The sequence below is a fragment of the Aegilops tauschii genome, chromosome 7 (genome assembly GCF_002575655.3).
Source record: "Aegilops tauschii subsp. strangulata cultivar AL8/78 chromosome 7, Aet v6.0, whole genome shotgun sequence".
In the NCBI taxonomy this organism is placed as follows: Eukaryota; Viridiplantae; Streptophyta; class Magnoliopsida; order Poales; family Poaceae; genus Aegilops; species Aegilops tauschii.
In genome coordinates, this window is record NC_053041.3 from 121,714,942 (window position 1) to 121,731,370 (window position 16,429).

The 16,429-nt window shown below is 46.5% G+C and overlaps 1 pseudogene; it reads left to right on the forward strand.

Annotated features, from left to right (window-relative positions):
* The first annotated feature begins 6,652 nt into the window (after window positions 1-6,652).
* Window positions 6,653-16,429, forward strand: part of LOC109766893 (F-box protein At5g07610-like) — a 28,153-nt pseudogene continuing 18,376 nt past the window's right edge.

Consider the following 16,429-nt stretch of genomic DNA (forward strand, 5'->3'; position numbering starts at 1 on the left):
GTGTGTAGCAGGGCACAGGAAGTTGTTCCTGTGGCACCTGTACCAATTGAAGTGGAAGCTTATGATAGTGATCATGAAACTTCGGATCAAGTCACCACCAAACCTCGTAGGACGACGAGGATGCGTGCTACTTCAGAGTGGTACGTGATCCTGTCTGAGATATCATGTTGTTGGACAATACTGAACCTACGAGCTATGGAGAAGCGATGGTGGGCCCATATCCCGACAAATGGTTAGAAGCCATGAAATCCGAGATAAATAGATCTTTGAGAAGAAGACGGACGTGGACGGTAATGTTACCGTCTATGAAGCTCGACTTGTGGCAAAGAGTATTTCCACAAGTTCAAGGAGTTGACTACGATGAGATTTTCTCATCCATAGCGATGCTTAAGTCCGTCGGAATCATGTTAGCATTATCTGCATTTATGAAATCTGGCAGATGGATGCCAAAACAAGTTTCCTTACCAGTTTTCGTAAGGAAAGGTTGTATGTGATACAATCAGAAAGGTTTTGTCGATCCTAAGGATGCTAAAAGGTATGCTAGCTCCAGCGATCCTTCCATGGATTAGAGCAAGCATCTCGGAGTCAGAATATACGCTTTGATGGAGTGATCAAAGTTTTTGGGTTTATACAAAGTTTGTTAGAAACTTGTATTTACAATAAAGTGAGTGGGAGCGCTACAACATTTCTGATAAGTATATGTGAATGACATATTGTTGATCCGAAATGATGTAAAATTTCTGGAAAGCATAAAGGGTTGTTTGAAAGGAGTTTTTCAAAGGAAGACCTGGATAAAGCTACTTACATAATGGGCATCAAGATCTATGGAGATAGATCAAGACGCCCGATGATACTTTCAAAGAACACACACCTTGACATGATTTTTGAAAGAGTTCAAAATAGATCAGCAAAGAAGGAGTTCTTGGCTGTGTTACAAGGTGTGAGTATTGAGTAAGACTCAAGACCTGACCACAGCAGAAGAGAGAGAAAGGACGAAGGTCGTCCCCTATGCTTTAGACGTAGGCTCTACAGTATGCTATGTTGTGTACCGCACATGAAGTGTGCCTTGCCATGAGTTGGTCAAGGGGTACAATAGTGATCCGGGAATGGATCACATGACAGTGGTCGAACTTATCCTTAGTATCTAGTGGACTAAGGAATTTTCTCGATTATGGAGGTGAAAAGGAGTTTGTCGTAAAGGGCTACGTCGATGCGAACTTTGACACTAATCCGGATGACTCTGAGTAGTAAACCGGATTCGTATAGTAGAGCAAGTATTTGAAATGGCTCCAAATAGCGCGTGGTAGCATCCACAAGATGACATAGATATTCGTAAAGCACACACGAATCTGAAAGGTTCAGACCCGTTGACTAATAACCTCTCTCACAAGCATAACATGATCAAACCAGAACTCATTGAGTGTTAATCACATAGAGATGTGAACTAGATTGTTGACTCTAGTAAACTCTTTGGATGTTGGTCACATGGTGATGTGACCTATGAGTGTTAATCACATGGTGATGTGGACTAGATTATTGACTCTAGTGCAAGTGGGAGACTGTTGGAAATATGCCCTAGAGGCAATAATAAATAGGTTATAATTATATTTCCTTGTTCATGATAATCGTTTATTATCCATGCTAGAATTGTATTGATAGGAAACTCAGATACATGTGTGGATACATAGACAACACCATGTCCCTAGTAAGCCTCTAGTTGACTAGCTCGTTGATCAATAGATGGTTACGGTTTCCTGACCATGGACATTGGATGTTGTTGATAACGGGATCACATCATTAGGAGAATGATGTGATGGACAAGACCCAATCCTAAGCCTAGCACAAGATCGTGTAGTTCGTTTGCTAAGAGCTTTTCTAATGTCAAGTATCATTTCCTTAGACCATGAGATTGTGCAACTCCCGGATACCGTAGGAATGCTTTGGGTGTACCAAACGTCACAACGTAACTGGGTGGCTATAAAGGTGCACTACAGGTATCTCCGAAAGTGTCTAATGGGTTGGCACGAATCGAGACTGGGATTTGTCACTCCGTGTAAACGGAGAGGTATCTCTGGGCCCACTCGGTAGGACATCATCATAATGTGCACAATGTGACCAAGGAGTTGATCACGGGATGATGTGTTACGGAACGAGTAAAGAGACTTGCCGGTAACGAGATTGAACAAGGTATCGGGATACCGACGATCGAATCTCGGGCAAGTAACATACCGATAGACAAAGGGAATTGTATACGGGATTGATTGAATCCTCGATATCGTGGTTCATCCGATGAGATCATCGAGGAGCATGTGGGAGCCAACATGGGTATCCAGATCCCGCTGTTGGTTATTGACCGGAGAGTCGTCTCGGTCATGTCTGCGTGTCTCCCGAACCCGTAGGGTCTACACACTTAAGGTTTGGTGACGCTAGGGTTGTAGAGATATTAGTATGCGGTAACCCGAAAGTTGTTCGGAGTCCCGTATGAGATCCCGAACGTCACGAGGAGTTCCGGAATGGTCCGGAGGTAAAGATTTATATATGGGAAGTCTTATTTTGGTCGCCGGAAAAGTTTCGCACTTTATCGGTATTGTACCGGGAGTGCCGAAAGGGGTCCGGGGGTCCACGAAGGGGTCCACCAGCCCCGGGGGGGCCACATGGGCTGTGGGGGGTGCGCCTTGGCCTATATGGGCCAAGGGAACCAGCCCCAAGAGGCCCATGCGCCAAGAGATAAGATAAACGGAGAGTCCTAAAGGGGGAAGGCACCTCCGAGGTGCCTTGGGGAGGAAGGACTCCTCCCTGGCCGCACCCTTCCTTGGAGGAAGGGCCAAGGCTGCGCCCCCCTCTCCCTTGGCCCTATATATAGTGGGGGGAGGGAGGGCAGCAGCAACCTAAGCCCTGGCGCCTCCCTCTCCCTCCCGTGACACATCTCCCTCCTCCCGCAGCGCTTGGCGAAGCCCTGTTGGAATCCCGCTACTTCCACCACCACGCCGTCGTGCTGCTAGATCTCCATCAACCTCTCCTCCCCCCTTGCTGGATCAAGGAGGAGGAGACGTCGCTGCTCCGTACGTGTGTTGAACGCGGAGGTGCCGTCCGTTCGGCGCTAGGATCATCGGTGATTTGGATCACGACGAGTACGACTCCATCAACCCCGTTCTCTTGAACGCTTCCGCTCGCGATCTACAAGGGTATGTAGATGCACTCCTTCTCTCTCGTTTGCTAGTAAACTCCATAGATTGATCTTGGTGATGCGTAGAAAATTTTGAATTTCTGCTACGTTCCCCAACAGTAACATAGGTAGTAACATACATGCCACATAAGCAAAAAATATGATGTGTCAGGTAATTAATTAAGAGGGAGGCAAATAGAGTAACATATTATGTTACCATCACATAGCGGTTTTCAATGCAAAATGAGTCTACAAAGTAATAAATGAGGTGATACATGACACTACACATATGTTACTACCTACTATAGAGGTAGTAACATACATGCCACATAAGCAAAAAATATGATGTGTCAGGTAATTACATGCAAATATGATGCCACATGTAACATATGCATGTTACTAGTCTAAGTTACTCCCCACTATGACCAGCCTAAATCGCGCATGCACAGGCTGCAGCATTAACTAGGCGCTTGCATGCAGTCTAAAAACTCGCGCCTGCATGCAGCTCCGTCTCTCCCACATCTTGCATGCAGTCAGCTTTTACTGCTCGGCCAATCAACTTTGAGCTAATATCACCGGAAGTCATAGAACTTGCGCTCCACGTTCAGTTTAGTGCTAAAACTTTGAAAATACGGAATTATGGTCATTCAACTTGTTCCCGCGTGCAAATACGGTCACTTCATCCATCTCTAGACACATATTGTGCTTACGTGGCATGCCAACGTTGCTATGGCCCACTATTAGTGACTGGAACAGCACGGTGCTACGTGTGCTGTGTGCATGTTCTTTTTACAGATACACCCCGCTCTTATTTAATTGTAGAAGCTCCTCATCAGCACGTTAGGCCTGCTTGTGAGGAATAAATCTCTCCTTTTTGCGGATATATATAAATCTCTCCTTGACATGGGGTCCACTTGTCACCGCGTGGTGGTATGAGAGGTATGAGAGGAATGGAACTCACGAGCTCATGTACCGGCATACCCTCTGCCAACCAGTACGCTAAGTAGATTGTCACGTTAAATAAGAGAGACAAATTAATTTATAGTAAAGTCGGGCTTTTTTCTTGATTTTGTTTTTTGCCAGGTGCGACCGAAAAAACCAGTTTTCAAAAAATCTCGGATTTTGAAACCATAAAGTTATAAATCAAATTCGAATTAAAAAACCGGTCCAAGATATAAGCAGATTTTTTTATTCGGTTCCGAGAAATCCCGGTGGCACTGAACCTTGTGCCAAAATTTCAAATGTATTTTTTGAATTGAAACACCCAGAACTATATCAAATAAGATTCGTATGCACATAATCATACAACGCAGTGCATAGTTCGGTGCCACAGCTTTTGCTGTATTACCCATGGTCACTTGATTGATTCCAATGGTCTCCATCATTAATTTTAGCTGATATTTACTTGAACTCCCAAGCAGTGGCGGAGACAGGGGGTGCCAGCACGGGCCCTGGCCCCCCCTAACATCATGAATTTACTACTAAATTACTGGTGAACAGTGCTGGATTAGAGATATTTTACAACTATAAACATCTATTTTCCTTTGGATTGGCCCTCCCCAACCTATTTCAATGGCACTTGGCCCCCCTAATCCAAATTTTCTGCCTCCGCCACTGCTCCCAAGCCGGGGACACCCAGCAGATGCGGGTTACTAACCGCTGGAATCGTGCATAAGATTTGTTCTTTTCTAGGTTCAGTTATATATATTTTAATGCTAAAAAATTGAATTGAAAATTTGTTTGAATACATTTGTGCGACTTTTTTGAAATTTCCGAGATTATCTAGAAACCAGTTTTTCTAGCCGTACTGAGAAAAAAAATCCTATCAAGAAAAAGAAATGTTGGATACGATTAGTCGTCGTTGCCAACATACAAAATTATGTGTTTCTCCTTAGACACATGAGCAAGTATGAATTTCGAAATGGCAACAAAATTCGCTCATCCTTAAAAACAAATCAACAATTTTTTTTTTGAATTCGAATCATTTTATGGTTGTCCCGGCAAAAAATATATTATTTATTGGGTTGACCAATATAATACAATATTCATCTCATTACTAGAAAGGCAAGGACGCCTTGTGTGGGTGGTTAGCACCCGTGACAAGACTGAATTTGGTTGCTGGTTCGAGAGCTCACATCACGATTATTTTGAATCATTTCTGCAAAAATAACGTCACACGTAGCACCTCTTTTCACTAAGGATGACGTCACACTAGCGCCTCCAGCACCAATAGTCACTGCCAGTGGGGCCATGCACGCATGTCACCCCCCACAAGCGGCGGATACGCCCGCATATGCACTTTGTGACTGTATTTGCACCACAATACAAGTTGAGTCACCACAAATCCGTATTTTTAAAGTTTTGGCACTAAACTGAACATGCATAGCAAGTTTTATGACTCCCGGTGATATTACCTCATCAACTTTCGTAATGCCAATCGATTGTAGCGATAAAGCAAGACCATAAATACAATCGGCCTTAAAATTTCGGACGCGCAATCGAGGCTGACGGGTCTTGTAAACCCAGACGAAGGGAGTAGGTATGTTATCACTTTCCTCTTTTTTTCATTTATTGCTTGCCACATCATCTTTTTTATCTAGATATGTGTGATGTTACTGCCTATGTTACTCCCAGTAGGCCATTATTTCGACGAGGTTGTGCCGGGAATGGCGTGTTCGAATAAGGTCTCTTTGGCCCCTCACTACCCTGACGATGTCCCGTCCGATGCCAACAAAGAGCATGTGAGGGTAGGTGTTGTCAAATCTGTTGGCTCTCTTCGGAACTTGGTAGTTGGTGTGTCACTTGATGTGGCGACTTCGATCTTTTCTTTTCTTTTGTTATGTGGCATGATCTGGTTTATTCAACCCTTTGGACTGGTGGTGAACAATTGGAAACTTGCGCTCCGTGGGTAATGCCCCAACTGATATTCCTTCAACAGTTACCAGATCTCATTTCTAGCGGCGACTGGGTATTGCAGTCTTCAAATCCCGATATGCCGAGGGCGTTTGTAGGTGTCTCTTTCTCTTATTGTCGGTTCATGTAATTTTGAAGCTTTCACACAGCATACAATCGAAGGAAGAAGACGACTAGTATGGTTTTCAGTGTAATTTTGTTGTTGTTGATCCTTTTATATCTTCTTTTCTTTTCCATCTTACCGGTTGTTGATGCTTTCATTGATAACTATCAGATATAATATTCCCTTTAGGTCTCTTTTGTAGAAGAAAAGGTTAATGAAGTTGTTTCTGTGTCATGAGATAAAAAAATATTAGGACGCACCTCCTCCGTGTGCGCCCGCGGCACCGGATGCGGTGCGGGTCAAGGTGACAGCCGTGCGGAGGTTAATATCCGGCCACGGCAACGGCTGGCGGTAATGCCAATGCCAGCACGCTTGGTACATCGGGATGTATAGCCGGTCCGTGGCCGGCAACCACTGGCCGCACGCAGCTCCATCTCGGATGCTGACGGGGCAACGGCGACAGAGGCGGGATGCGGGACGAGCTGGCGCAGGCGTCGAGCTTGCCCTTGCCGAAGAAACTCATGGCTAGGGTTTTGCTGTCGCCGGTAAGGGAAGCGAGCGTGGCCAGATTAGGTGGACGTGTTTAATACGACCGCGAGTGGTGGTTGAGCGGCGAACAGGTGGGGCCGCGGCGGACACCGAGCAAACGTACGGCGCGTCCGTCTCATGTCTGAAAATGCGTCAGACGATAATGAACGGACTGAAAGCGTTGGGCAGGTGTTTGGACGTGAACGGACACACGCGGACAGTTTGAGTCGCTCGCTTGAGTTGCCCTAATCGGCTCCCTCAGTCTCGCGAGTGGTTGCGTGTGCCATTGATGATTGATTAATCAACATAGTTCAAGGCTTCAAGCAGACTGCTCACAAAAAAAAAAAAGCAGACTGCTCACCTGCACTGATCGGTTCGATTCGGACTATGGCTATTTTCCACCGTGTTGCAGACGAACTACTGGACCACGACTGATTATTCTGACGGACGAGTGACCACACGAGTCTATCGCCAGAACAAGGAGGACAGGCAGGATGAGCCACCGGCGATCTTCCCGGAGGACGTTCTCATCGAGATCCTGTCGCAGGTGCCCTACATCTCGCTGTGCCGCTTCAAGTGCGTGTCCAAACAATGGCTCGCCCTCTGCTCCGACTCCAGCATCCGCAAGAGGTCGCCGCAGGCCATGTCCGGCTTCTTCTACAAAGATCACAGTTGGCGCTTCCACAATTTGTCCAGGAAAGGCCCTCTGTTATGCCAGGATAATTAAGCTACAGTAATCCTTCATTAATGGTGCCATGTCATCACATTAGTGTTGCTAATCCTCGCTTGATCCAAATCATAATTCAATTCAAATTCAAATTAAAGTTCAAAGTTCAAAATTTTAAAACATGCAAACAAAAATGTTCAAAGTGTGGCAAATATTCCATAACCAATTATGGTGCTGACCCAACACTTTTATAAAGTATTTAAATGCCCTTTTGTGAATATAACAGGGATAAAAACAATTATTAAATGCTTTTTAAATTATAAAAATGCTAAACTGTTTTATTTTAAACCTCAAACTAATTGTGGTAGTGGCATAATTACTAATACTAATTAAGGGGCTAAGTTTGTGTTTTATAAAACCTAAAAATAAATTAAAAACACAAAAAGAAAACAAAACAAAGAAATATGGGAAAAGGAAACCCCCTGGCTCCCCCGGGCCTCGGCCCACTCCCACCCAGCCAGCCCAATTCCTCCCGCACCGGTTGCCTTGACCTCCCCCTGCTTCCTGTTCCTCGGTCTCAGACCACAACAGGGGCGCGTCCCCGTCGAACCACCTCGCCGACGCCGTCCTGAGGGGATAAGGACGCCGACGCCGCGCCCCCTCGATCCCCTCTCCCTGGCGCTCCACCTCATCCACTCCCCCTTTCCCACACTCTTCTCTCCCCTACCCCAGATCCACCCCACGGCGCCCGTCATCGCCGTGCATCTTGCTTCGCCGCGGCGACCACCGCCCCGTCCCTCTCCGACGCGTCCTAGAGCGTCGTCGGCCTCGACCTCATCCTCTGCCTACGCCAGCTGGAGCCAGGGAGGCCCCACGTCGTCGGCATCGAGCTCGCCTCCCCGTCGGGCGTCGCCGTCCGCCGTGGTCGATCCGGCCACCCTGCTGCTACTAAGCTACCAGCGGGCCTCCGTGTGCCTCCGTGGTGAGCACCTCGTTCGATTCCCCCTATTTCCCCTTTGAATCCTTCGCCGTAGACGCCGTCCCATGTTCGCCGCCGCTGGAACTCGTCCGCGCATGCACGCTCACATGCTCCGACTGCTCGACCTATTGTTGCTGCTGCCGCGGCCCCGCACAGTCGCGTGCGTGCCCACCAACCACCGCGCCCACGCCCGGTGCCCGCTCGTCAGCCCCGCACTGGTGCCCGCCCTCGCTGCTCTGCACTGCTGCAGCTCATGCTGCTAACAGCCACCCCCCTACCTCGCCGGCTGCCGGCGCCCCGCCGTGCCCCGGCGACCTTCGTCCGCCCCGCCACACGCCCGTGCGTTCGGGCGGGCGCCCATGTCCGATAGCGCCGCGCCCGCTAAGCCCCCGGGCCACTGACATATGGGCCCCACTGCCCTGTTAAAAAGAAAATTAAAAAAAGCGAGTTAAAAAATATATAATTAATTAATTAGTAAGATAGTTAATTAACTTAATTAATTTTGCCTAATTAGTTAATTAGTTAGTCAGAGGACTCTGTGACAGTGGGCCCCACCCCTAGTTAGTTTAATTTAAACACCCATTTAAACTATGTGACACTAACAGATGGGCCCCATTGATCCTGTTGACTGGTCAACATTGACCCAGTCAACGCTGACTGTACTATTGACTGGGCACTGACCGGCCCAACACGTCAGGGTTGACTCTGGTCAACTCAATTGACTGCTGATGTAATCATGCTGATGCAATAACCCCATTTTAGAATTAATAATAATTTCAGAATAATGCTGAAACTTTAGAAAATCATAGAAAATAATCTGTAACTCGGACGAAAAAGTTTTATACATGAAAGTTGCTCAGAACGATGAGACGAATCCGAATACGCAGTCCGTTTGTTTGCCACACGTCCCTAGCATAGCTAACATGCAACCTTCCCCCTCCGGTTCGTTTGTCCGAAAATGCCTAACTTCGGGAAAACTTTCCGGATGTTATCACCCTTCGCCGGTATCGTGTAGCACCGCGTTAGAACACCCCTAGCCGTGCGTGTTATTGCCCTCATGCATCTGTGTTGTATCTGTTTGCATTATATTTACTGTTTCTTCCCCCTCTTCTCTCCGATAGACCCCGAGACCGCTGCTGATGTCTCTGTGATCGACTACGTCGATGACGAACCTTCTTCCCTTTCAGCGGAGCTTCCAGGCAAGCCCCCCCTTTGATCATCCTGATATCGCCCATTCCATTCACTTATGCTTGCATTAGATTTTGCTACTGTAATTGATTGCTCCTATTCTGATGCATAGCCTGCTTTTGTACCTGCTATTGTTACCTACCCGCTTATCCCAAACTGCTTAGTATAGGTTGGTTAGAGATCCATCAGTGACCACCACCTCGTCCTTGTTTCCCCTGCTTCATCATCGACGACTCGATCAACGTGATCGACGACCAGAGCCCGACACCTCACATCACATCACGCCCCTTTTTGTTGCTCGACTCTGCAGACTTACCATCGAGTGCCGAGGGTGGAACCTCATACATCACTCCTGATGAGATCTCTGTAATGTAGCTATTCGGTCATGGTCAATGAGGGTGATTTCCTCCTTCACCATTCCGATACGGCTCTGACGTGCAACACCTCAAGTGTGAACCTCGAGGGTGGTCCCTCTTACGTTCACCTTGATGATTACATTGAGTGGAATCCACCGGGGGTGATTCCTCGGGTTTTCCCCTTGATGTCTGGACACACAGTTACCTTGACATTACTTGAGGCCATTGTGAAAGCCGGGCAGGCCCGAAGAGCACCCGTGCGATGTGACGGTGGCAGCTGGCTGTTTAGCGGTATCACCCAGGAGGGGTGATTGAAGGAAATATGCCCTAGAGGCAATAATAAAGTTATTATTTATTTCCTTATATCATGATAAATGTTTATTATTCATGCTAGAATTGTATTAACCGGAAACATGATACATGTGTGAATACATAGACAAACAGAGTGTCACTAGTATGCCTCTACTTGACTAGCTCGTTGATCAAAGATGGTTATGTTTCCTAGCCATTGACATGAGTTGTCATTTGATTAACGAGATCACATCATTAGGAGAATGATGTGATTGACTTGACCCATTTCGTTAGCTTAGCACTCGATCATTCAGTATGTTGCTATTGCTTTCTTCATGACTTATACATGTTCCTATGACTATGAGATTATGCAACTCCCGTTTACCGGAGGAACACTTTGTGTCCTACCAAACGTCACAACGTAACTGGGTGATTATAAAGGTGCTCTACAGGTGTCTCCGAAGGTACTTGTTGGGTTGGCGTATTTCGAGATTAGGATTTGTCACTCCGATTGTCGGAGAGGTATCTCTAGGCCCACTCGGTAATGCACATCACTTAAGCCTTGCAAGCATTGCAACTAATGAGTTAGTTGCGGGATGATGTATTACGGAACGAGTAAAGAGACTTGCCGGTAACGAGATTGAACTAGGTATTGAGATACCGACAATCGAATCTCGGGAAAGTAAACATACCGATGACAAAGGGAACAACGTATGTTGTTATGCGGTCTGACCGATAAAGATCTTTGTAGAATATGTGGGAGCCAATATGAGCATCCAGGTTCCGCTATTGGTTATTGACCGGAGACGTGTCTCGGTCATGTCTACATAGTTCTCGAACTCGTAGGGTCCGCACGCTTAACGTTTCGATGACAGTTATATTATGAGTTTATATTTTTTGATGTACCGAAGGTTGTTCGGAGTCCCAGATGTGATCACGGACATGACGAGGAGTCTCGAAATGGTCGAGACATGAAGATTGATATATTGGAAGCCTATATTTGGATATCGGAAGTGTTCCGGGTGAAATCGGGGTTTTACCGGAGTACCGGAGGGGTTACCGGAACCCCCTGGGGGTTAATGGGCCATAGTGGGCCTTAGTGGAGAAGAGGAGAGGCGGCCAGGGCAGGGCCGCGCGCCCCTCCCCCCTAGTCTGAATAGGACAAGGAGAGGGGGGCGGCGCCCCCCCCCCCCTTTCCTTCTCCTCCTCCACCTCTTTCCCCCTTTCTCCTATTCCAACAAGGAAGGGAGGGAGTCCTACTCCCGGTGGGAGTTGGACTCCTCCTGGCGCGCCTCCTCCCTGGCCGGCCGCACCTCCCCCTTGCTCCTTTATATACGGGGGCGGGGGGCACCCCAAAGACACAACAATTGATCGTTTGATCTTTTAGCCGTGTGCGGTGCCCCCCTCCACCATAGTCCACCTCGATAATACTGTAGCGGTGCTTAGGCGAAGCCCTGCGTCGGTAGAACATCATCATCGTCACCACGCCGTCGTGCTGACGAAACTCTCCCTCAACACTCGGCTGGATCGGAGTTCGAGGTACCCAAAGGAGACTGTTGGGTACACCTTCTATCACAGATCCGAAGGCAAGACTTTTGTTGCTAAATTCGGAATCTTTCTGGAGAAGGAGTTTCTCTCGAAAGAAGTGAGTGGGAGGAAAGTAGAACTTGATGAGGTAACTGTACCTGCTCCCTTATTGGAAAGTAGTTCATCGCAGAAACCGGTTTCTGCGACACCTACACCAATTAGTGAGGAAGTTAATGAAACTTCAGATCAAGATATTACTGAACCTCGTAGGTCAACCAGAGTAAGATCCGCACCAGAGTGGTACGGTAATCCTGTTCTGGAAGTTATGTTACTAGACCAGGACGAACCTACGAACTATGAAGAAGCAATGGTGAGCCCAGATTCCGCGAAATGGCCTGACGCCATGAAATCTGAGATGGGATCCATGTATGAGAACAAAGTGTGGACTTTGGTTGACTTGCCCGATGATCGGCAAGCAATTGAGAATAAATGGATCTTCAAGAAGAAGACTGGCGCTGACGGTAATGTTACTGTCTATAAAGCTCGACTTGTTGCAAAAGGTTTTCGACAAGTTCAAGGGATTGACTACGATGAGACCTTCTCACCCGTAGCGATGCTTAAGTCTGTCCGAATCATGTTAGCAATTGCCGCATTTTATGATTATGAAATTTGGCATATGGATGTCAAAACAGCATTCCTGAATGGATTTCTGGAAGAAGAGTTGTATATGATGCAACCGGAAGGTTTTGTCGATCCAAAGGGAGCTGACAAAGCGTGCAAGCTCCAGCGATCCATTTATGGACTGGTGCAAGCCTCTCGGAGTTGGAATAAACGCTTTGATAGTGTGATCAAAGCATTTGGTTTTGTACAGACTTTTGGAGAAGCCTGTATTTACAAGAAAGTGAGTGGGAGCTCTGTAGCATTTCTAATATTATATGTGGATGACACATTGCTGATTGGAGATGATATAGAATTTCTGAATAGCATAAAGGGATACTTGAATAAGAGTTTTTCAATGAAAGACCTCTGTGAAGCTGCGTATATATTGGGCATCAAGATCTATAGAGATAGATCAAGACGCTTAATTGGACTTTCACAAAGCACATACCTTGACAAAGTTTCGAAGAAGTTCAAAATGGATCAAGCAAAGAAAGGGTTCTTGCCTGTGTTACAAGGTGTGAAGTTGAGTAAGACTCAATGCCCGACCACTGCAGAAGATAGAGAGAAAATGAAAGATGTTCCCTATGCTTCAGCCATAGGCTCTATCATGTATGCAATGATGTGTACCAAACCTGATGTGTGCCTTGCTATAAGTCTAGCAGGGAGGTACCAAAGTAATCCAGGAGTGGATCACTGGACAGCGGTCAAGAACATCCTGAAATACCTGAAAAGGACTAAGGATATGTTTCCCGTTTATGGAGGTGACAAAGAGCTCATCATAAATGGTTACGTTGATGCAAGCTTTGACACTGATCCGGATGATTCTAAATCGCAAACCGGATACGTGTTTACATTGAACGATGGAGCTGTCAGTTGGTGCAGTTCTAAACAAAGCGTCGTGGCGGGATCTACGTGTGAAGCGGAATACATAGCTGCTTCGGAAGCAGCAAATGAAGGAGTCTGGATGAAGGAGTTCATATCCGACCTAGGTGTCATACCTAGTGCATCGGGTCCAATGAAAATCTTTTGTGACAATACTAGTGCAATTGCCTTGGCGAAGGAATCCAGATTTCACAAGAGAACCAAGCACATCAAGAGACGCTTCAATTCCATCCGGGATTTAGTCCAGGTGGGAGACATAGAAATTTGCAAGATACATACGGATCTGAATGTTGCAGACCCGTTGACTAAGCCCCTTCCATGAGCAAACCATGATCACACCAAGGCTCCATGGGTGTTAGAATCATTACTGTGTAATCTAGATTATTGACTCTAGTGCAAGTGGGAGACTGAAGGAAATATGCCCTAGAGGCAATAATAAAGTTATTATTTATTTCCTTATATCATGATAAATGTTTATTATTCATGCTAGAATTGTATTAACCGGAAACATGATACATGTGTGAATACATAGACAAACAGAGTGTCACTAGTATGCCTCTACTTGACTAGCTCGTTGATCAAAGATGGTTATGTTTCCTAGCCATTGACATGATTTGTCATTTGATTAACGGGATCACATCATTAGGAGAATGATGTGATTGACTTGACCCATTCCGTTAGCTTAGCACTCGATCGTTTAGTATGTTGCTATTGCTTTCTTCATGACTTATACATGTTCCTATGACTATGAGATTATGCAACTCCCATTTACCCGAGGAACACTTTGTGTGCTACCAAACGTCACAACGTAACTGGGTGATTATAAAGGTGCTCTACAGGTGTCTCCGAAGGTACTTGTTGGGTTGGCGTATTTCGAGATTAGGATTTGTCACTCCGATTGTCGGAGAGGTATCTCTGGGCCCACTCGGTAATGCACATCACTTAAGCCTTGCAAGCATTGCAACTAATGAGTTAGTTGCGGGATGATGTATTACGGAACGAGTAAAGAGACTTGCCGGTAACGAGATTGAACTAGGTATTGAGATACCGACAATCGAATCTCGGGCAAGTAAACATACCGATGACAAAGGGAACAACGTATGTTGTTATGCGGTCTGACCAATAAAGATCTTTGTAGAATATGTGGGAGCCAATATGAGCATCCAGGTTCCGCTATTGGTTATTGACCGGAGACGTGTCTCGGTCATGTCTACATAGTTCTCGAACCCGTAGGGTCCGCACGCTTAACGTTTCGATGACAGTTATATTATGAGTTTATATGTTTTGATGTACCGAAGGTTGTTCGGAGTCCCGGATGTGATCACGGACATGACGAGGAGTCTCGAAATGGTCGAGACATGAAGATTGATATATTGGAAGCCTATATTTGGATATCGGAAGTGTTCCGGGTGAAATCGGGATTTTACCGGAGTACCGGAGGGGTTACCGGAACCCCCCGGGGGTTAATGGGCCATAGTGGGCCTTAGTGGAGAAGAGGAGAGGCGGCCAAGGCAGGGCCGCGCGCCCCTCCCCCCTAGTCTGAATAGGACAAGGAGAGGGGGGCGGCGCCCCCCCCCCTTTCCTTCTCCTCCTCCACCTCTTTCCCCCTTTCTCCTATTCCAACAAGGAAGGGAGGGAGTCCTACTCCCGGTGGGAGTAGGACTCCTCCTGGCGCGCCTCCTCCCTGGCCGGCCGCACCTCCCCCTTGCTCCTTTATATACGGGGGCAGGGGGCACCCCAAAGACACAACAATTGATCGTTTGATCTTTTAGCCGTGTGCGGTGCCCCCCTCCACCATAGTCCACCTCGATAATACTGTAGCGGTGCTTAGGCGAAGCCCTGCGTCGGTAGAACATCATCATCGTCACCACGCCGTCGTGCTGACGAAACTCTCCCTCAACACTCGGCTGGATCGGAGTTCGAGGTACCCAAAGGAGACTGTTGGGTACACCTTCTATCACAGATCCGAAGGCAAGACTTTTGTTGCTAAATTCGGAATCTTTCTGGAGAAGGAGTTTCTCTCGAAAGAAGTGAGTGGGAGGAAAGTAGAACTTGATGAGGTAACTGTACCTGCTCCCTTATTGGAAAGTAGTTCATCGCAGAAACCGGTTTCTGCGACACCTACACCAATTAGTGAGGAAGTTAATGAAACTTCAGATCAAGATATTACTGAACCTCGTAGGTCAACCAGAGTAAGATCCGCACCAGAGTGGTACGGTAATCCTGTTCTGGAAGTTATGTTACTAGACCAGGACGAACCTACGAACTATGAAGAAGCAATGGTGAGCCCAGATTCCGCGAAATGGCCTGACGCCATGAAATCTGAGATGGGATCCATGTATGAGAACAAAGTGTGGACTTTGGTTGACTTGCCCGATGATCGGCAAGCAATTGAGAATAAATGGATCTTCAAGAAGAAGACTGGCGCTGACGGTAATGTTACTGTCTATAAAGCTCGACTTGTTGCAAAAGGTTTTCGACAAGTTCAAGGGATTGACTACGATGAGACCTTCTCACCCGTAGCGATGCTTAAGTCTGTCCGAATCATGTTAGCAATTGCCGCATTTTATGATTATGAAATTTGGCATATGGATGTCAAAACAGCATTCCTGAATGGATTTCTGGAAGAAGAGTTGTATATGATGCAACCGGAAGGTTTTGTCGATCCAAAGGGAGCTGACAAAGCGTGCAAGCTCCAGTGATCCATTTATGGACTGGTGCAAGCCTCTCGGAGTTGGAATAAACGCTTTGATAGTGTGATCAAAGCATTTGGTTTTGTACAGACTTTTGGAGAAGCCTGTATTTACAAGAAAGTGAGTGGGAGCTCTGTAGCATTTCTAATATTATATGTGGATGACACATTGCTGATTGGAGATGATATAGAATTTCTGAATAGCATAAAGGGATACTTGAATAAGAGTTTTTCAATGAAAGACCTCTGTGAAGCTGCGTATATATTGGGCATCAAGATCTATAGAGATAGATCAAGACGCTTAATTGGACTTTCACAAAGCACATACCTTGACAAAGTTTCGAAGAAGTTCAAAATGGATCAAGCAAAGAAAGGGTTCTTGCCTGTGTTACAAGGTGTGAAGTTGAGTAAGACTCAATGCCCGACCACTGCAGAAGATAGAGAGAAAATGAAAGATGTTCCCTATGCTTCAGCCAT